Raw genomic sequence first — 19,977 nt, 5'->3', positions numbered from 1 at the left:
TTTCTGATTCTGATTCTGATTCTGATTCTGATATATAAGCAGCTTTGGCAGTTTGTCTCAGTTTATGGCAAAGTAGTTTACTAGCTCTCTCGCCAAATAAGTGCTCCCTCTGCCTTAATCTCAAAAAATGCTCTTCCTCTGATTCAGTCATTAAAGTGTCAAATTCTGTTTGCAGAGCGACACGCTTCTTATAGGATCTCCCAGTCACCTGACCCCTACCCACGTGTCAGCCATTTTGACGGAAAACGTCCATCAGCGACTCAGTGTCACATCATGTCATTGCACTTAGTAGCATCAGAAAAATAGATATACAAGAGGAAGACAAAGGAATTAGAATTCATAAATCCATATGAAGCATGATGGGCCCCGCTGCTCCCGACTCGTGGTGGGCCAAGGTGGGACAGCGGGTGCAGTCATCACGCTGGCTGCTTATTGTGGCAGATTTTGTTTTCATTTGTTGCACCCTCGGCCGTGTGTCGTTGTGAGGTGCTTCATTAAATTTGAGTTGCTTACAACGGATGTCGACAAAGTCTTCTCTCCTGGATATAATGAACACTTCACATGTACGTTCTTGTTTTTGAACATAATTAATTTAAAGTAGTGTTTGTATCGTCACCTTAATAATGTCAGCTTTTCATCAGACTGCTCCACGCTCGCCATCTCTGCTGCTTCATCCAATCTGCAGTATGTGCGTGTGTGTCGCGTGTGCTGGCACGTCGCCTTAGCCAATCATAGTCGCTCACCTTGTTTTTAACCCGCCTCCTCTTGCTGGCACATGGCTACCATGATTGGCTACCATGAAACATGACGGCGCCTAAGCCAATCATAATCGCTCACCTTGTTTTTAACCCACCTCCTCACAACAGCTGAGTAAGAAGCCAGGGATGCTTTCGAATAACAGTTTATTTAATCAATGCATGTAACGCACCGCATTTAACGTTCAGTAACGATAACGGCGTTGTAACAGTGTAAAAAGTAATTAGATAGATTACCCCGTTACTGAAAAACAAACGCAGTTACATAACGCCATTATTCCAGACACTTGTGTGCACTGAGCGGGCTGTGCCGGCGCAGCTGTAGTCAAGGCAATAGGCTTTCCGGGCCTGCTGGACGAACCGTGTTGAGGGGTCAGGGCGGGCTGAGGAGCAGACGGTCTTGCGGGCCCTGAGGAGCAGAAGCACCTTCCGTCACACGGGTGGAGATGAGGCCGGGGATTTCCGAGGAAGACAGTGGCGGAGGTCCTTGTCGTCCTTCTTTTTAGCCTAACATTGTCACTTCATGGACCCCTCCGGGACTATGAGCATGTCCAAAATGTCGCTTCTTACCCCGTTGGAAAGATTAACGAGGTCGAGCCACCGCGCTCGTTCTGGGAGCACTGGCATGATAGGAATATCTCACAACAAGCTGTAGTATCACAGGCGGTTTAGCATTTTCTATTCTGTCAAGATGGCTGCTCCGTCACGCGGGACGTCCTTATAGAGGTCAGTCGAGGTGGTTAAAGAGTGTCCCTGATCTATAGTGTTTATTTCAGTAATAATCAAATTAACCTTTTCCTAGTGGCACTCAGCTCATTCCTCTCATGTACCACCGTGTAAACCGAATCTTTAACACCACATTTCGGACGCGAGCAACAAGACATGACAACCTCCTTCTGGCTTTAAACTGTTTAGTTGTAAAAATAAGAAAAATGTCAATGTCTGAAGCACAGTCAAAAGACTGTGGGCGACCATGGCTCAGGTGGTAGAGGGTCGTCTTCTGATCGAGAGGTTGGGGGTTCGATCCCAGTACCTGACTATGTGTCGAAGTGTCCTTGGGCAAGACACTGAGCCCTAAGTTGCTCCCAGTGGTCGACTAGCGCCTTGCATGGCAGTCCTGTCCCACTGGTGTGTGAATGTGAGAGTGATTGGGTGAATGAGCTGATATGTAAAGCGCTTTGAGACTGCTTCAGTGTGGTGATAAAGCGCTATATAAAATCAAGTCCATTTACCATTTACTGTGTTGCTTCCATCACATAATCGGCTTAAGAACAAACATGACTGATACATCCAATCGCCGTAAAGTGTTAGGAGTGACATCATAACAGTCAGCAAATATAAAATGTTTTTAACACATACAGTAAGCACATCCCTAAATTATGCATTTTAAACAAATATAAAACATATGAATCATGAAAACTTAAACATATAATATCAAAAAAAATTTAATATTTAAACACAAATATTACTATTATTAAAATAGTATCTTCTTGACCCTTACAATTTGTATTTTATTTCTATTAGAATGGTAGGAAATAATCTGGGCCCGCAGAAAAGCAGCATTCTTTTATCCATAAATGGAAAGTAAATTTGAGAAACCTCAAAGAGCGAGAGCTTCAATTAGAACATTTATTAAGTACATCTTAAACTTCAACCACAATTCCTTAAATGGAAGCATTATAATCTTGTTGGTGTCCCTGTTGCCCTCCATTACCATCAAAATATTATGGGCAGTTTACAAATAATTAGAACCATATGAACTATGGAGAGGTGTAAAATAAAATATGAGTAAAATAAAAAAAAAAGTAAAATAAAAAAATAAATAAATCAGCCTACCTTCGTGTTGCCAGAGGTGAATTCATATTTCAATGTAGCATGAACTTTGCTTGTTTTTTAAAAAAATGACACTAGAACAGTCTACACAGCCCAGATTTAACATATACACATATTCTTCTTCAACACTGTTAGCATGTCTACATTTTCTGACAGTAACTGAGACCTTTGGACATTGATCATGTCTCCTGCAGTTGAAAAGACACACTCATGCCATATATTGACACAACATATCATCCCACCTATACCCATTGATATTAAGAATGTCTTTATCAAGAGAGACCTGACTAAGATAGGCAGCAGCAAAACTACTAGCACAAAATGTCATGCCAGATGAGTGTGGTGGCGTAGGACCCAAATGCAGGAAGAGATGGAGGTAGCAGGCAGTCGTAGCGTTCATCAAACCAGTCCATGTTTTATTGCAAAACTAACAAAAACCAAAATCTAAAAAAGGCACAAGGAGGTTTGAGGAAAAACTGGGAGTATAGGAGACAAAACGCCACAGCACACAAGGAGGGTAACATTCACAATGAACCAGCAGCCATTCTGTGTCCTAATACTCAGCTAAATAGTGAAGGAGGCTTGATGGGCTGCGAAAACATGAGGCAGTTAATCACTCACAACCCAAACACACACTGACATCACTGGGAAGTAGAGACACAAGCAAGAAGACATGTACAATCCAAAAAGACAAAAGTTTACAAAACATGAAACAAGACCAAAATAATTAAACTAAGACTCACAGAAACAACTAAAAGAGGGCCAAAAAAAGGCTTGACACAAACAACACCAAACAGACCCTGACAGACATACAATTAAGTAAAACACTAACAATAGTTAAAACATAGTAATCAGCCTCAAGTCGTATTAATTTGTATTTAAAAGTGTTCAATAAAAATCCCCTCAGTCAGTTTCCAGTCTTTTGGATCACATTCCAAGAATGAGGTCCAGTGTATTAACACTGCATTTAACACAAGTTAAAATAATGACAATGACACATGGCTGGGTACAGAGGATCTAGGTAAGGAGACATCACAAGGAACCGTCTGCATCAGGAGCAGGACACAGACCGTGGCCACAGGGCGCTGAGACAGAGCCCCCATTCACCAACACTGAGGGCCACAATACAGCATCACTGTAGCCACGGCCCATCACAGCCCCTAGTGCAGAGGACTTCATCTGAGAAAACACTGGGATAGTAATCAAAAAAGATAAACCTAAAAACTATTAATAAAATAACAACTAAAACTATGAAAACATAAAAAAAAAAATGGAACAATAAGCAACAGAAAGTCTTGTGAGTGGAAAAAGTAAGGGCGAGCACTTCTTTCATCAACTAAGGAACAGATGTTGGTATAAGTATTGCCTTGTTTAGCAGTTAGTGTTAGTTCTGGTGGTCAAAGCAGGCCATCCCACACAAGAGCACAAATTGCAGTGCTGTGTCAACATTTCAGAATTTGTTATGAACCTCAGAGAGGCATGGTAAGCATTATCAACCATTTTCAAACCATGAGCCAAAGCATTCATATAAAATATCTACATAGTACAAAACAAAAAAGTAGCAAGTCACTTTTTTGCATAAACAAAAAAACATAACTTATTTCAAAAATAAAAAACCTAACTTTAGACTGAGCTTCTTCACATGATTCTTGACATGGGATTTTACCCTCAGGAGTAGACACTGAGAAGATTCAATGTGTGGCCTCACACATGACCTGGATGTTTTCTGTCAACTGACCTGGCTCATCTACAAAAAAAAATGTAACGCATAACTTTTGAAAATCTTCGGGATAGGTTAAAGTGTGAGCAGGCAGTACGCATCAGGGCGAGGTGATTCAGGGAGGGACTCTGTGGGTGATTAATCACAGGTGTAGTGCATTGAGATTAATGACACCTGTTTTATATATTCAAAGAAGTGGCTGGAGAGCGCTACTGAGAGAGTAGAGGAGCATCAGAGCTAACAGAACTGTGTACAAAATGAACAATAATGAAAGCCATGAACCAACAACCTGTCTGTGTGCCTGTGTGTAGAACCCCTACCTGCATCGTGCTGCAGACTTCTTTCATCATCTTGTTGTGTGCATTTAAGTGTGTATTCCTTTGGCACATTCTCTATCCTGTCACTGTGTAAGCCAGTGGTTCTCAAACTTTTTCGGCTCGTCTCCTCTTTTGTCCGACTAAAACATTTTGCTTAGAAAACTATTTAAAAACAACTATAGATCATAATGATGGAATGAATTAGTGAAAACACACATTTTAACGAATCTCATTTTGTAAATAAGTGGAAAGAAACAGTATTTAGTCCAGTGGGTTCCAACCTTATTTGGATCATGACCCCATTTTTTGATATCAAGAATTTCTGGCAACCCCAAAGAAGATATTTTACTATTTCAAACCATATTTTTATTTTACAAGGTAAAAGTATAGAAATACAGTTGTTTAAAATTGTGTTTTAATTTAAAAAACAATAATACCTAAAATGTTTCAAATATCTATATTTAAATTTTCAGAAACTCCAATCAACCCCACATGGGGACCCGACTCCAAGGTTGAAAAAAAAGCTGATTTAGTGGTTCCTGAATAGATTTATTTCGATAGTTTTTATCATGTCTGGTCATCTCACGCCTGGGGTGGGACCAAGACTGACACTTTCTTTGTTAATTATCCACTTTCCCTGTTTCAAGAACCCCCTGGAGTGCAAAAAATATATAATTTCCCTCCACACCGTGTCCTTTACTGCATCTGGAAGCTCAAACATAGTTACCTTTATTAGTTACTGCTCTTTCTTTCAACAGGCAGGTATTGGTAGATAGAGAGATAGATAGATAGATAGATAGATAGATAGATAGATAGATAGATAGATAGATAGATAGGACACATTCACTCTTTCAGCCAATTTACAAACCTGATGTAGATGTTTTAGGCTGGCATCATTAATCATCATTTAATGTTGTCTTGAGTGATAGTACAAAGGAGAGTTTATTGTCACTAAACACAGCCCTATTTATAAAAAATGTCATTTGCATTCCAAACATCCATTTTCTAAATGTGCTTAATCCCACAATTAGAGTCACCAGTCACACACTTGTTCACTCCGAAACAAGCAATTTCAGCACTTCAATTAACCAAACATACATGTTTTTGGATCGTGGGAGGAAGAAGCGCTAATGCTAATGCCCCTGATTTGCATTAATGGCGCTCAAATCTGCAGGATAAACAATTGAAACAGAAAAAGCATAAAATCGATTTAAACACTAACCGTAAATTGATAAATCGATTGACACGCATAAGGTGTAAAATGACATTTACAAAATTAGATGATAAATTAGACTTTATCCATGAAACTAGGAAATGTAGAAGAATCTATCAATCATCATGTTTCCATATTTGTTGGCTTGTGTTGACTTATATAACTGCTGGCATAACAACAAATGATTACCGAGGAGTAAAATCAGCACCTATTAGGAAAAGGCCATATTCATTTCAATGTGTTCTTCCACTTGAAAATATGGGATGTTTGTTTTGTTGTACAAGAAGTAATCACATTCATCACTAATGAGCTTTTGTAGAGGCTGCTAAATATCTGTCACATGAAGCACTGAGTGCATTGTGCTTTATCTCTCCATGAATCATTGTTAACATTACATTTGTTCTGTGTATGTCGGGTCTTTATGTCTGTCATAATGAGAGCCATCATTCTTTCTGCAATACCGTACAGTGTTGCTCTGGGTTAGCATAAAGTAAACATCTCCAAGCTTTATATCCACAGTTGATGTTTTGGTTCCATTCTCTACAATCAGAGGTTGATTTATGTAAAGGTGACTTAAAAATAGCTGTTTATTCACCAAAATAACTGTGTGTTAATCGTACAAGTTTACGTTTACCATCTCACTTCTATGGAACAATCCTCAGTGTATGTTTGGATTGCCTAGTTCTCCTATTGGTCACAGTATATGGGCATGGTTTTTAATTGTTAAGAAGTAAACTTTACCATGTTAGACAACCAACCAAGCCAGTTAACATTTCAACGGTAAAGGCCACTGAGTACCCAGGGCCCAAGGCATGGGGGTAGAAGTCTGCTTTATATATATATATATATATATATATATGCACGAAAATGCATTTTATCCCTTTTTATATTATTTATATTGGAATGACAAGGGTAAAAAATAAGCTGGTTGTTAAAGAGTAACTAAAGCCCTGCTTTCTGCTGACCTGCCACTAGGAGGGAAATTACAAAACTGCCTTGATTATGGGCGTTACTGCTGTAGCAGTAAGACACGCCCACTCAGGGAGCACTGTGTGCAGAGACAAAAAGAAGCTCTTGACAGCAGCCTGCCGTTCGGGACGGCGCTCAACTTTTGGGGAGGCGCTCAACGTTCAATGAACCAATTGCGTTCAGACTTACCCTAACCATAACCCATTTCTATTTTGTATGCCTATAGAATTATGTAACATAAAATTGTTTATATGGCACGATTTATTTGTTTTGAGGTTGATTATTTTTAACTGCATAAGAATCACAGCACAATAGCATGTCGCATTGAGCTCTGTCCCGAACTGCGGAGTTCATAAGCTGAGATGTGTCACTACAAACACAGGCACAGACTATCGCGACGTGAAGCTCACACACAGCCTTACAAACACCACTCAGGGGTAAACAGCCCTGCTCTCCCACCACCTCGTGCACATAGCGATAAAACGTACACACACGTCTGCAGCCACGCAGAGACAGACAGGATTACACACATGTGTCTGTAAATACACACACAACTTGATGAACCCTCTGATTAGAGCAGAATCTGCTCTTTATTGAAGCACAGAGTCAAAAACGTCATCACAGGAACGCACACAGCATTAGACGTCCTCATAAAAACTGTCAATCAATGCTCACTGAGGGCTGTGATTGGAGGAAACCCTCCTCCTTCCTCTCAGCTTTTATAACAGGGGCGGAGCCAACAGTGAAAGTGATGACGCAGGGGAATTTAAAGATCATCCGTTTCAGCCAATAGCAACATTCAATTGTAATAGCTGGCGGTCAACCCTTAGTATCCAGTATATCTGAAATTTTACAACTAAATACGCAAAATAAAATACTTTTACTAAAATGTGAAGAGTGGGACTAGTATTAATAAACAGCACCACTTGATACCCAAATACTAATGTATTCAGCATAAAAAAGTGGGTTTGGGGTTTAGTTACTCTTTAAGCACCGCTGCATCAGGTCCATAGCTACCAACCACCCCTTTAAAACAGTGCAAATGGTACGACCCACATGTGCTTCTGCTGCTACTGTGGCAGGTAGTCTAAACTGTGGATGTGACAAGGAGTGGGAGATAGACAGCAGCAGGAAACCATGGTTGCGTCCAAATAGTCCCTCCTATCTCCTTTCTTATCGACTGTTCCTTAACCCCGTGGATGACGTCACGGGGTTCAGGAAAGGTGTTAGGAAAGGAGTTAGGAAACGGCCATCAAGTTTGTGCAGACGCACTTCAACTAGGTGATGTAATAATCTGACGGCCGCAAAGGTTTGTGATGTCTGCCGTGGTGAAAAAACTACAAATTTTTGAAAATGGACGAAAAGCACATTTATAACACTTTCCGCTGATATAATCTCAAAACTCACAAGGTTTTATTGTAAATCAAAGGAAAAGAGGCTATGAGGAACAAAAGTGAAACTAAAAGAATTAGAATGGTTGATCACACTCACCTTCCACTCAGAAATATGAATCATGTTGAATAAAACATAATGTGACTAAAAATGTCTGATTTCTTATTTGTGTATTGTCAGTTATAATCTGATAATATGTCTTACATATAATAAGATATGGGTTTTAGATTATTTATTTAAAGTTGTTCAAGGCATATTATTGAATGGGTAACTTACATAATCTCCGTTACTTGTCAGCTCTCAGGTGTGCGTGTCCCTTTCAATGTTGTCACCGCAAGGAATTGTGGGTCAGTATTATCTTGTCTCCTTTGGTAAAGAATGTATCAGTGTTTCCTTGGCTAAAGGAGATTAAAAAAGGAAGCATTGGGCCTCTTTTCCTGAGCTTAAAGAGAACTCAGACGCTCTTTGACATGGCCACCACTTAAACACTTCCGGGGGTGAAGGAACAGTGGATAGTAAAGGAGATAAGAGGGACTAAAATGAGGTGCTACACCCCGAAATGTAGCTGTTCCATTTCACCTGCTTTCACACAGAGTCTTTCCTTGAATCACCTCCTCCTGATCCTCTCAAGGCTCAAACATACTCAAGAGTCGCGGGAAGTCCGCCAGGCCAGTTAAATGCATAACTTAATTTTTACTCCTGCGCTGACTTCTCCTCGTAGGTGGTGTCACACAAAACACTGCTCAGTATTGTATCGTTCCACATTAAATGTAACGCCAACCTGTTATTCACCTCCTGGTGAAACAGAGCAGGAGAGATGAACATGAGCTTAATGGAGAGACTGGCAGACCAGCTACAACAGTAGCGACACCTTTAAACCACGTCCCAGGAGTACAAGGACTACAGAGTCGCTAAGAATCATGGGACATGTAGGGTTTTAATGGAAACTACTATGCGGCTGGGCGCCCAAGTATGTAAGCTCTGAGGAGAGCACACAGTCTGCGTTAAAGGCACTTTTTTCTCTACTGCATATGATTGAGAGCGAGATTTTTGGTCATGTTGTTGATGTCATGATGATTTTACTGATGATTTTAATTGATTTTACTGATGATTTTAAATGTTCTTATTGATTTTAAACAATTGAATGTTTTATCATGTAAAGCACATCGAGTTGCCTTGAGTATGAAATGCGCTATACAAATAAATTTGCCTTGCCTTGCGCTGTGTCTGTTGTGCACTGGGGTCCGCCAGAGTATGTTTGAGTCTTCAGCCTCCTAACATCACACCATCATATATTTCATTACTTTTTTGCCACCATTTGATGTTTTTCAGGTGGGTAATGTACCCATTAAAAATTGTGGACCATGTGTCTCACAACACTTTAATCACAAGCATGTACATTCATTTTCTAAAGTTTGAGTGCATCAGTGCCATATGGGCAGTCCTTAGTGGTACAATGTAAGCCTGGCATACTGACTTACGGTGTTTTAAATACTTAAATCCGCTTCACAGTTCATGAATCACAACCAATGGAAATGTAGCACAGAAAGATAAGGTTGGTTATGAGGAAATGTGTATTGTGATGATTGTCAAGGGTGCACGAAAAAATGGGGGCTTTCAGTTTTGGCAATAAATGAGGTCATTAGGGGTGCAGATAAGTTAATATTTCTTCACATAAATTAATACTATCCCAGTTATTGTTGATATCTATTCTAGAGAGGAAAAGTCATCCTCTATCACTGATATTTCTTTGAGCTCAAACTTTCTTACAAGAGCAAGTACATACCAGTCGTTCATCTTCACATTCTCATAGTGTGAGTCTATGTGAGACTCAGAGAGAGAGAGAGATGGATGAAACATCAGCTTCAGAGCTTAAGCACCACTTCCTGGTCAAAGAGAGAACTGCACTGAAGGCAAGCAATTCATCACTAGTTACTCGTAAATTGTAGCAAGATTGCTTTACTAGTACTAATACTGCATTTGAAAAACATCACTCAGCCTGTGCGTAGTGTTTATGGATTGATTGAATGATTGATTTCTACTCTGAACAAAAATATAAACGCAACACTTTAGTTTTTGCTCCCATTTTTCATGAGCTGAATCTCAAGGTTCTAAAACATTTTCTATATACACAAAAGACCTATTTCTCTCAAAAATTGTTGACAGGTGTGGCATCTCAAGATGCTGATTAAACAGCATGATTTTTGCAACACATTTGTTGTGGGTGGCTACAATAAAAGGCCACCCTGAAAGGAGTTGATCAGGTTGTTGATTGTGGCCTGTGGAATGTTGGTCCACTCTTCTTCAATGGCTGCATGAAGTTGCTGGATATTGGCAGGAACTGGAACACGCTGTCGTATACGTCGATCCACAGCATCTCAAACATGATCAATGGGTGACATGTCCGGTGGGTATGCTGGACATTTAAGAACTGGGATGTTTTCAACTTCCAGGAATTGTGTACAGATCCTTGCATCATGCTGCAACATGAGGTGATGGTCGAGGATGAATGGCACAACAATGGGCCTCAGGATCTCTTCACGGTATCTCTGTGCATTCAAAATGTCATCAATAAAATGCACCTGTGTTTGTTGTCCATAACATACGCCTGCCCATACCATAACCCCACCACCATGGACCACTCCATCCACAACGTTGACATCAGCAAACCGCTCAATTCACGGGCAACAGCTCTGGTGGACATTCCTGCAGTCAGCATGTCAATTGCACGCTCCCTCAGAACTTACGACATCTGTGGCATTGTGTTGTGTGATTAAACTGAACATTTTTAGAGTGGCCTTTTATTGTGGCCACCCTGAGAGACACCTGTGCAATAATCATGCTGTGTAACAGCATCTTGATATGCCACACCTGTGAGGTGGGTGAAGGGCTCACTAACATACTTAGACAGATTTATGAACAACATTTGAGAGAAATAGGTATTTCTTCTATATAGAAAATGTTTTAGATCTTTGAATTCAGCTCATGAAAAATGGGAGCAAAAAGTGTTTATTTATATTTATATTTTTGTTCAGTGCACTTTATTAATCCCACAATGGTGAAATGCAGTTCTTACAGCAGCAAACAAATAAAAAGATAGATATTCCTAAATAATAATGTGATAAGTTGTTCATTTTGTTCTGTCTGATGTACAGTTGATACGGTTTCAGATTAACGCAAAGTCACTGGAATCTGACTGAGTTTCTACTGAATAGTTTCCATCTACACATCGACTCACCTCTTCACTGCTCCACATCTGCATATCAGTCCATCTGTAACTTTTTATGGTCATTTGTTACTGGAACAACTAAGGCTGCTGTGTTATGTGCATGAGCTCAAACACCTGAAGCAATCTTACATCCTGTGTTTGTAAAGCTGTGTAAGCCTCAGCTCCTCCACTCTGACAACAACTCCTGAAGATTGTTTTTGAACGTTACGTTCATGTTGCCGTCCGGTGACTGTCAGTTTAGTCATCCCACCAGGAATGAGGGTTGTACTGGAGTGTGTGTCCGTGTCAGCTATTACTGCTCTGTCGTAAGAACAAACTATATGCTGGAAAATACAGGTAACGCCCATTTCTTTAGAACAGTAAAGTAGATATTTTCAATATTTTAAGTGTAGTTTGTTACTTTACTCTTTTATCCCAAAATATAATATCATTACTGTTATAGTTGCACAATACCCACGGTACCCATCAGTGCCAAATTGTAACGGTTCCTACTATACTAGAAATTCTACACAACGGTACTACCGTAGATTACGAAACTACCGGTACCAGTTTCCGCTACATAGCGATTGCCTCTACTTTCCTCCCGGCTTCTCACTGAACAGTCTAAGCTCACAGAACGCTACTTATTTGAAAACCAACCAATATGGCAACTAAACTCTACAGCTGCTGAATGATTGGCTGTTTGCCTGTTACTGGTGACGTCCGGAGATATGATAGGCTGTTTCCGCACACTGGGTCCGCCCGTCTGTTAGCTGATTGGCTGTTTGTGTGTTTATGCTGGCAAGAATCAACTCCATGAAGACAGCTCCACTTTGACAGAAACTCGCTTCAAAACAAACAAGCTTAAGTTCTGTCTCGCCTGGACGCTTACGGTGACAAACACGAGACAACACATGGCAGAAGCCAGGGGCCCGAGCGGCGAGTCTGCTGCGGCGGCGGCGTCGTCAGTGGTATCACTATTTAGGCTCTAAAAACCAAAATCCAAAAGACCCACTTAAACTATTTTGGCTTTAAACGAAGCAGAGACGGTAAAGCAATAGGAGATCCACTGTGCAGGCGCTGTCACCAGCTATAGGAGCCAAAGGAGGAACAATTTTTTTCTTCCTTACCCTCAAGTCCCGAATCAAGTCCAAAGTCCTAACATTCGAGTTTCGGGTCCTTTCAACTAATATTTATTTTATTTTATTTGTTTATTTAATTCATTTGAGAAGCATATCAATAAAACAAAAATTACAGAAGGAAAATAATACAAAGAACTTATAAGAATTTTACACAATTCATATCCACAAAAAAACAAAAAAAATTAGAAGCATGACAAATATATTATCGTTTGTGGTCTCACAACATAAAAGATATAAAAGGAAACAGGAGAACTAGAGTATAAGGTATTAGCGTTTATGGTTGTACAAACCAAGATAAAAACCCAAAAGGCAAAAGGTATGTTGTCATTAAGGGTTGTGCTCGTAAGGTTAGGTTGCATGAGTGATTAACCACTTTCTTCTTCTGAAAATTTTTGAAAGTAATTTTTATAAAGTTTTTTTAACTGTACCAAATTTTTACAAGCTTTAATATTATTGTCTAAACCATTCCATATATCTACTCCACATCTAGTCACACACAAACTTTTTTGAGTAGTTTGAGATTTACACCGGTCATCTATATTTATCATTTTCAATTTTCTTTTCACATGTTAAAATTCTTCACATTAAAAAAAAAAAATCAAATGTACTTTGCTTAAACAATGCTGAAGGGGATTTCAACTGTATATCGCACTAGAACTGGCTTAACCCGTCTCTTATTTTGTGAGTATAGTGAACATTTTGCACTAGAACACAAGAGATTATGTATGGACTATATTTTTTACAATTAATAACGTAAATCCTGGGAAATTACACATCAAATTTAACAGACTATCACAAATAATGGTAGTATATTTGTGCTTTATTTATAGCTAATGTTATTATTTAATAATGAATACGTTCATAAACCCAATGTAAAAATACAGTGGTCGAATTTGAGCTACATGTAGTGTGTGTGGTTCTGTTTCGTGAACGATTTTTATTGTAAAGAAAGAAAAGTGCATTAAATTGAACGTGTGTAGCGTTCCACCTGTCATGTCTCCATGTCTCACCAGCGGGACACGCACCACACTTTGAGAAGAACTGAATTTGTAAAAGGAGGTCTAAAAAGAGACAAAACATATAAAATCAAAGTTAGTTTTAAGTGTACCCTATATCAAGAATATTTCCACTGCTTCACCTTGCTGTCAAACAGCACTTTTGGTCAGAAAACCTTCTAAATTCCCGCTTTACACCACACCAGAGTCCATTGACAAAACAACTATTTTTACTCCACACTTAAAAACAACTATAGAGCATATTGATGAAATGAACAAGTGGGTGAGAACACACCATTTGTCCCATCAATTTTATATTGTGTACTAGTTTAGCATTGCTATTTAACTGCTGAGTGTTCTTTGTTACTTACCTGCCCCACCACGTGTTCCAGGGACAAGGGGGGGGGGGTGGAGCTTATCATTTCCTGCATTTATACCCTGGATGACATCTCCTGTGATGTCACTGGGTGAGACCAAGTAGGAGGGGTGGGAGGTAAAATGATGTTTATTTGATTAAGTGACAAATGTTATTTAAGTAAGCGTGGTTATAGAGAAGCATTATTTGACACTTCATGCAGCATTTAAGTATGAAGTGGATGTTGGGAAAGACTGTTATTTACCTGATTTTAGGGGGAAGTACTTGGAACTCCCTGTGTTGATGGAGGTGCCTTAATTGACTCTTGCTAATAGGAGTCTATTTAAGCACTGGGTCCGTGATGTTGGGGAGGATGGACGTCAGTGTAGCTGTGTACACTTGATGGCAAACAATGGTTAACACTAGTCCACATGCTAGATTTTGGAGACTTGGAGTCACCTCTTTTTTTTTTTTAAATAAACACCTTTTTTTTACACCTCACTCAAGTCTCCGTCGTCTGCCTCCTACCACATTCCTAGCCGCTTCAGTCTCACTTCCTAACAGAGTGATGACACACATTTTAAAGAATCTAATTTTGTGAATAAATGGAAAGAAACAGTGTTTGGCGCGTTGGTGGTTCCCAAACTTTTTTGCATTGTGACCCCAATTTCATATCAAGAAATTCTGGTGACCCCAAAGACATTTTCTTTCTCAAATTTGTTTTTCAACTGCATTTTAGTTGAACTAGATTTTTATCTCTTAAAGAATAATTAAAACATTTCAATAATCAATTTTATTTTTTCAGAAGTTCCATGCGACCCCATTTAAACTCTAGGTGACCAACACATGGGATCCAGACCACAAGGTTGAAAAACACTGATTTAGTGGCTCCTGAATAGTTTTTATCATTTCCGGTCACCTTGTGCCAGGGGTAGGACCGAAACTGACACTTTATTTGTTAATTTTCCTCTCTCTCTTGCTCTCTGCCCCTGTAGTGCCATCGCGTACCCCTAGGGGTACAAAGTATTGACTCCCGTTGTAACAGAAAAGGTTTCACCATGCCTAAAAGCTGTTGTGCGTTTGGCTGTTCCTCCAACGTAAAAAATAATACAGATGTAATTTTCTATAATCATCCAAAAAGAAAAAAACAAAGAAAACGTGAGCTGGATTTTTTTCATAGGACGGTCTAAAATGGGTAAGTGAACAGTTCTGAAATGAGGATTTTAGGGGCATCTCTGTGGCTTTAGTTTTTATTCTAGATGACAATATGTTGCATTTCTATCCATTGTAGCTCTGCTATAAAGTTCACAGTGATTGATGGAGTGTGAGGGTTTAACCGCGTGATATTTCATAAAATGTGCTTTATCAGGCAAAGTTAGCATGCATATTTTGATGGAAATACAATTTCAAATACTTTTAATTTCCATAGAAGACATTAATGTAACTGACAGATATCGTCCTCTGGCTTCTTCTGGTACTGTTTCTTGATAGTTGTATGCCATACCGGGATATGATTCACTCCTGTATTAAAATAAAGTTGTTTTTGTCATCAAACAAACAGGAGGCGGTCGAGGTGTTTTCCCCCCAGTTCAACATGGCGCCTGTTTATTTACTACCATCATGTTTGACGTAAACCTGACTTCTCGAATTGGGTCAAAAGATGATCTTGTGTGTCCTGAGATTTCTAATTACTAATACCACTGTTACCATGCTGTGTTTGGTAGCAGCTATTTTCACCCTGCCTTGAGCAAGACTTTACATGTTCACATGGTAACTACTACAAATACTAAGTTACAATAGATTCACTTGATGGAGCTAAGGGTAAGCACGGTTTCCAACCTGGCAGAAAAACACAATATCCATTCATAATGGCCTGTTTTGCCAAAATACTTCATCGTGTTGGTAATTTGGAGAGGGTTATGACCAAGCCTTCTTTGATGATGGTACTAGAAGAAAACCATTTTTAGGGACAGTAGGGGAACAAAAAGCCTGAGTACCATTGGTGATTTAGATGTAGCTACTCCATCAATAGTTCCCATTCTCTTTTGGCTGCATTGTCTGTCTACATGCCGCTCTGCTTTTCACAGTAACAGCTGACACCCTCAGAGTGTTTCTAAAACATATAAGCCTTTTCATTATTGGCTCTGCTAACACACACACACAAAAAAAAGAGTAAAAACCCCAAACCTGTTACATCAATCTCCAAACGCTCTACGCCCTCCACATGCCGCACTCGTCCAGTCGTGACAGGAAAAGAGTGACACACAAAGGCTTTAAAACTCTCTCCCTCGGGCGACTTTGATAGGATGAATATGATGCAGGGCCGCTTTCCCCTTCTCACGTCAAGAAGCACGGCAAATTTAGCCTGAACACCTTTAGCCATCCCTTCTTATTCATATTTATGAGAAGTGAGTGACAAACTCATTGTTGGGTAATTACAGTGTGGTGAACCTTCATTGTCTGTAGATTGGTGGAGACTGAGACATGCTGTGCTTTGGCTTGCTGCACTAATGCAAACCTCTTCCATGTAGATATTATTAGTCACTGTTTGCTTAGCAACCACAACACATGTCTGACATTTTTGTACAATGAAAACGTTTTGCCTGGGATTTCATTTATTTTGGCTGTGAGAATGGAAAAAAAAAAGGGAAAGGGTGAGAGCAAGCTCAAAGCTAGCACTATTATTATCATTACACCATTGAGAATAATGCTATAATAATATCAATTATTATTATTATTATTATTATTATTAATATTATTATTATTATTATTATTATTATTATTATTGTTGTTATTATTATTTATTATTATTATTATTATTATTATTATTATTATTATTATTACTGTGGCTCCCTTTGTATATTTTTTATTTGTATCCTGCACCATGAGAATTGTCTTTTCATCTCCTTGTACATTGCGTGTGTATAATGTCAATAAAAAACATTCTATTTTATTCTATTATAAAATCATCATCATCATCATTAATAATAATTATTAATAATAATAATAATAATAATAATAATTATTATTATTATTATTATTGTGTACTACACAAGGCTGAAGGTTAGGCGCATTTAAATTAAGTACATTTTTACATTTTATAAATTTAATTAATGATAATTATCGTGCGTTATTACTTTTATATGTCTTATTTAAACAGTAGTCATTAATTGTAAGATGATGCAAAATAAATTAGATTTATTTATTTTTTGGCGGGGAATAACTTCATAATGGTTCTTGGTTGGGGTAACCCTAACCCAAACGCTGCTTTACAGTAATACCAGTCAGTTATATAATTGAACAGCAGGGGGCACTAGTAATATGCAATAATTAACACTGTATGTGAGGATCAGTGTGAAATAATGCAATGCAGGCTCTGAGTGAGGGTTATTTGTTGTTTTTATTCTGTCTACATTCAAGCAGCTGCATAATTATGCTTTAATTACAATATCAATGAATAAACTTAGAGGACATATTTGGACCTGACAGACTGTGCTTTAAAGACCGAGTCTACATCTACATCTACACACTACAACATGCACTGCGAGTCGACAGCCTGGCTGATAAAGCCTAGATCTCCCTGTCCATTTCCACGTAAGTTGACACTTTTAAATCACATTGTGGAGCTGAGGGAATAGCAATAAATCTCATCAAGTGCCAATTATGTTGATTATAAAAAAGGGAATATGGTAAAACTCTGGGTTAACAGCTTAACACCCTTCATCGTGTTCACTATAAAACAATTGAACTTCATTATTAAGTGTGTCTTTTGTCATTAAGGAAGCCAAGTGCCCGAGAAGCTTAATTAAAAAGTCAATACAAAGCATGCATTGAGAAATCCATTGATTATTTTAGACTTGGTAAAAAGCACTGCTGTTTTTCTCTTATATGAAATATTTGATTTGCAATTGGTAACTTCACGGGTCAGCAAAGGTGGATTTATGTTCTGATTTAAAATATCTCAACCAAGGGTAAATAAACAACCCAAACAGTATAGGCTACATAAGCTTTTTAAGTTAAAAAGTGAAAAGATATTGACAGCACAGATAGAATGCTCACATACATGAGATGAAATGTTGAAATCTTGCAGGGATGGGTCGAGGCTTTTGTGCAACAGGCAGCATACGTATACACACACTTGTAGCCATTGTCAAAACGATGTATATTATTACAGGAAACTAATCCTTAGGACCCCAAACACGATGTGTAATCATACGCAGGTCTTACAGCGAACAAACCCATGTATCACAATGACAACAATTACCCAGATCTCTGCATTCTTAGCCTGAGCCATAGTGTTGCCATAGTAACACGAGTATGTCTTATCAAGTACAGCCCTTGTGATTTTTCACTGCAACTTATTTAGGCTGTTCACTGTAGGTATGACAACAGGCTGTTGAGTTTTTTGCATTCATTCCCATGTTAATGGAGCTAACCACCATTGTGAGATAGCTTAACCTTTGATCCTATTTCATCAAATTGTTGTCGGCTAATATTAAATTAGGCTGGTAAAAGGGGCTTTTAACGTCAACGGTGCGAAAAATGCTTTCAAACTATAAATAGACGAAACCAGCCTGGAGCTGATGTGATGGTCACAGTGATATTAAAACATGTTTCACAGCACTACAATGATCACATTGTGAATAGCCTTTGATGATAGCATATTCACAGGTGCCCAGGCTGAATATTGGTATTATCCAACATAATCGCACTATAATTTGAATGTAATGCTTTAATGGCTCAGCATGTGTGCTGGCACATTTCTGCAGCTTTGTTCCTTGAGGTGTTAAATTGTCTTGTTAAAACAATGAAAAGTGCTGATTTTTTTTCCTTTTTAATTTGAAGCTCAGTCAATAAGAGTGAAATTGGTGACTTAAGGTTGGATTTGCTCAGCGTGCAGACGCACAGCTCTCTTACCCCGGACACGATTTCCCGGCACAAAGTGCACATTTTATTTGAACTTGGAAGTCACTTTGCAGCTTCAACCAGTCACACGCTTTCACAGCCTCGCTCATTGAGAGTAATGAGGCTGTTTGATGTGAGACCTGTATGCGCTGTAATGAGAGGAGAATATTGTTCAGGACAGATCAAATCTCTTCAAACGTTTGGAACATGAGCAGCTATTACCTGGACACCATGGTAGTTTGAGAATTTTATAGTAAAGAATGAGACCCGAGGATCAAGCGACGGCAAAATCAGGTGTCCTTTTAACATCTGCTGAACGACAGGAAATATAAATGTGTGGGAGACAAAGGGAGAACCATAACATGTGGATGTATTATCCACATTAAGAGGAAAATGGTCTCAGTGAGAAAACCTGAGCAATTCAAATTAAAGTCCTTGATTGTAGCAGCTCTGGGACTTGTTAAGTGATTGTTCAACTTCAATCATACTCCTGTCGTCATTCGTAATAATCATTTCTTCAAGGGTTACTCTTTGTTTTAAAAAAGACAATTTTCATGACCTGCAAAGTGATGAGTCCATAAATTATCCTTTCATCCGGCGGCAGGAAGGAGCACATCTCCCTCTTATCTTATCAATCTCTTCCTCCTTTACAAGTTGCCACTGTCGGTCGTGCCAGCAGAGACACAAACACAGTAAGTGGATGAGTGGGAGGAAGGAGAAGCTGATGGTGATGGAAGGATCAGCATCTCTTCATTTATCTGCAGGGTGATAGAGGAAGATCCCCAGCTGGGATCCAGTTAATATTTCTCCAGCTTGAGTTTTGGAGGATCCTTTGGACTTGTCTCCTCTGTGGTTAGGAGAAAAAAGTCCCCCACAGGACAAAAGATGGTGTCACCCTCCAACAAAGGAAGGCCTGCCTCAGTATCAGAGTGCTCAGGGGGACCGGGGCCCTGTCCGCTGTCTCTGTCCCCCCAAAGATGTCATTGCTGCTGAGTTAATGGTTAATAGACATGTGCGTGCATCAATCTTGAGGAGTGACATGGAGTGTAAATGCACAGTTTCACAGACGGTGGGAGCCCAATGCTGATGCTGTAAACATATCTTGTTAACAGGAAGCAGACCCTATGTCGCAACAGCATTGAGTGACAGGATCACAGATGACTAACAACAACA

At 39.1% G+C, this 19,977-nt stretch overlaps 1 protein-coding gene across 1 annotated transcript in view; it reads right to left on the bottom strand.

Moving 5' to 3' along the window:
• The window catches only part of fbxo41 (F-box protein 41), a 78,576-nt gene extending 64,640 nt beyond the window's left edge, over positions 1-13,936 (bottom strand). Inside the window, exons 1-2 of the mRNA XM_028455991.1 lie at positions 13,916-13,936; positions 13,560-13,610 (exon numbers count right to left, since the gene is read on the bottom strand). The gene's annotated coding sequence lies outside the window, so the exon portion shown is untranslated. The remainder of the gene's footprint in view (positions 1-13,559; positions 13,611-13,915) is intronic.
• Positions 13,937-19,977: the final 6,041 nt, after the last annotated feature.

This window comes from Gouania willdenowi, chromosome 1 (assembly GCF_900634775.1).
Source record: "Gouania willdenowi chromosome 1, fGouWil2.1, whole genome shotgun sequence".
In the NCBI taxonomy this organism is placed as follows: domain Eukaryota; kingdom Metazoa; phylum Chordata; class Actinopteri; order Blenniiformes; family Gobiesocidae; genus Gouania; species Gouania willdenowi.
This window is presented reverse-complemented; position numbering and strand designations above follow the sequence as displayed.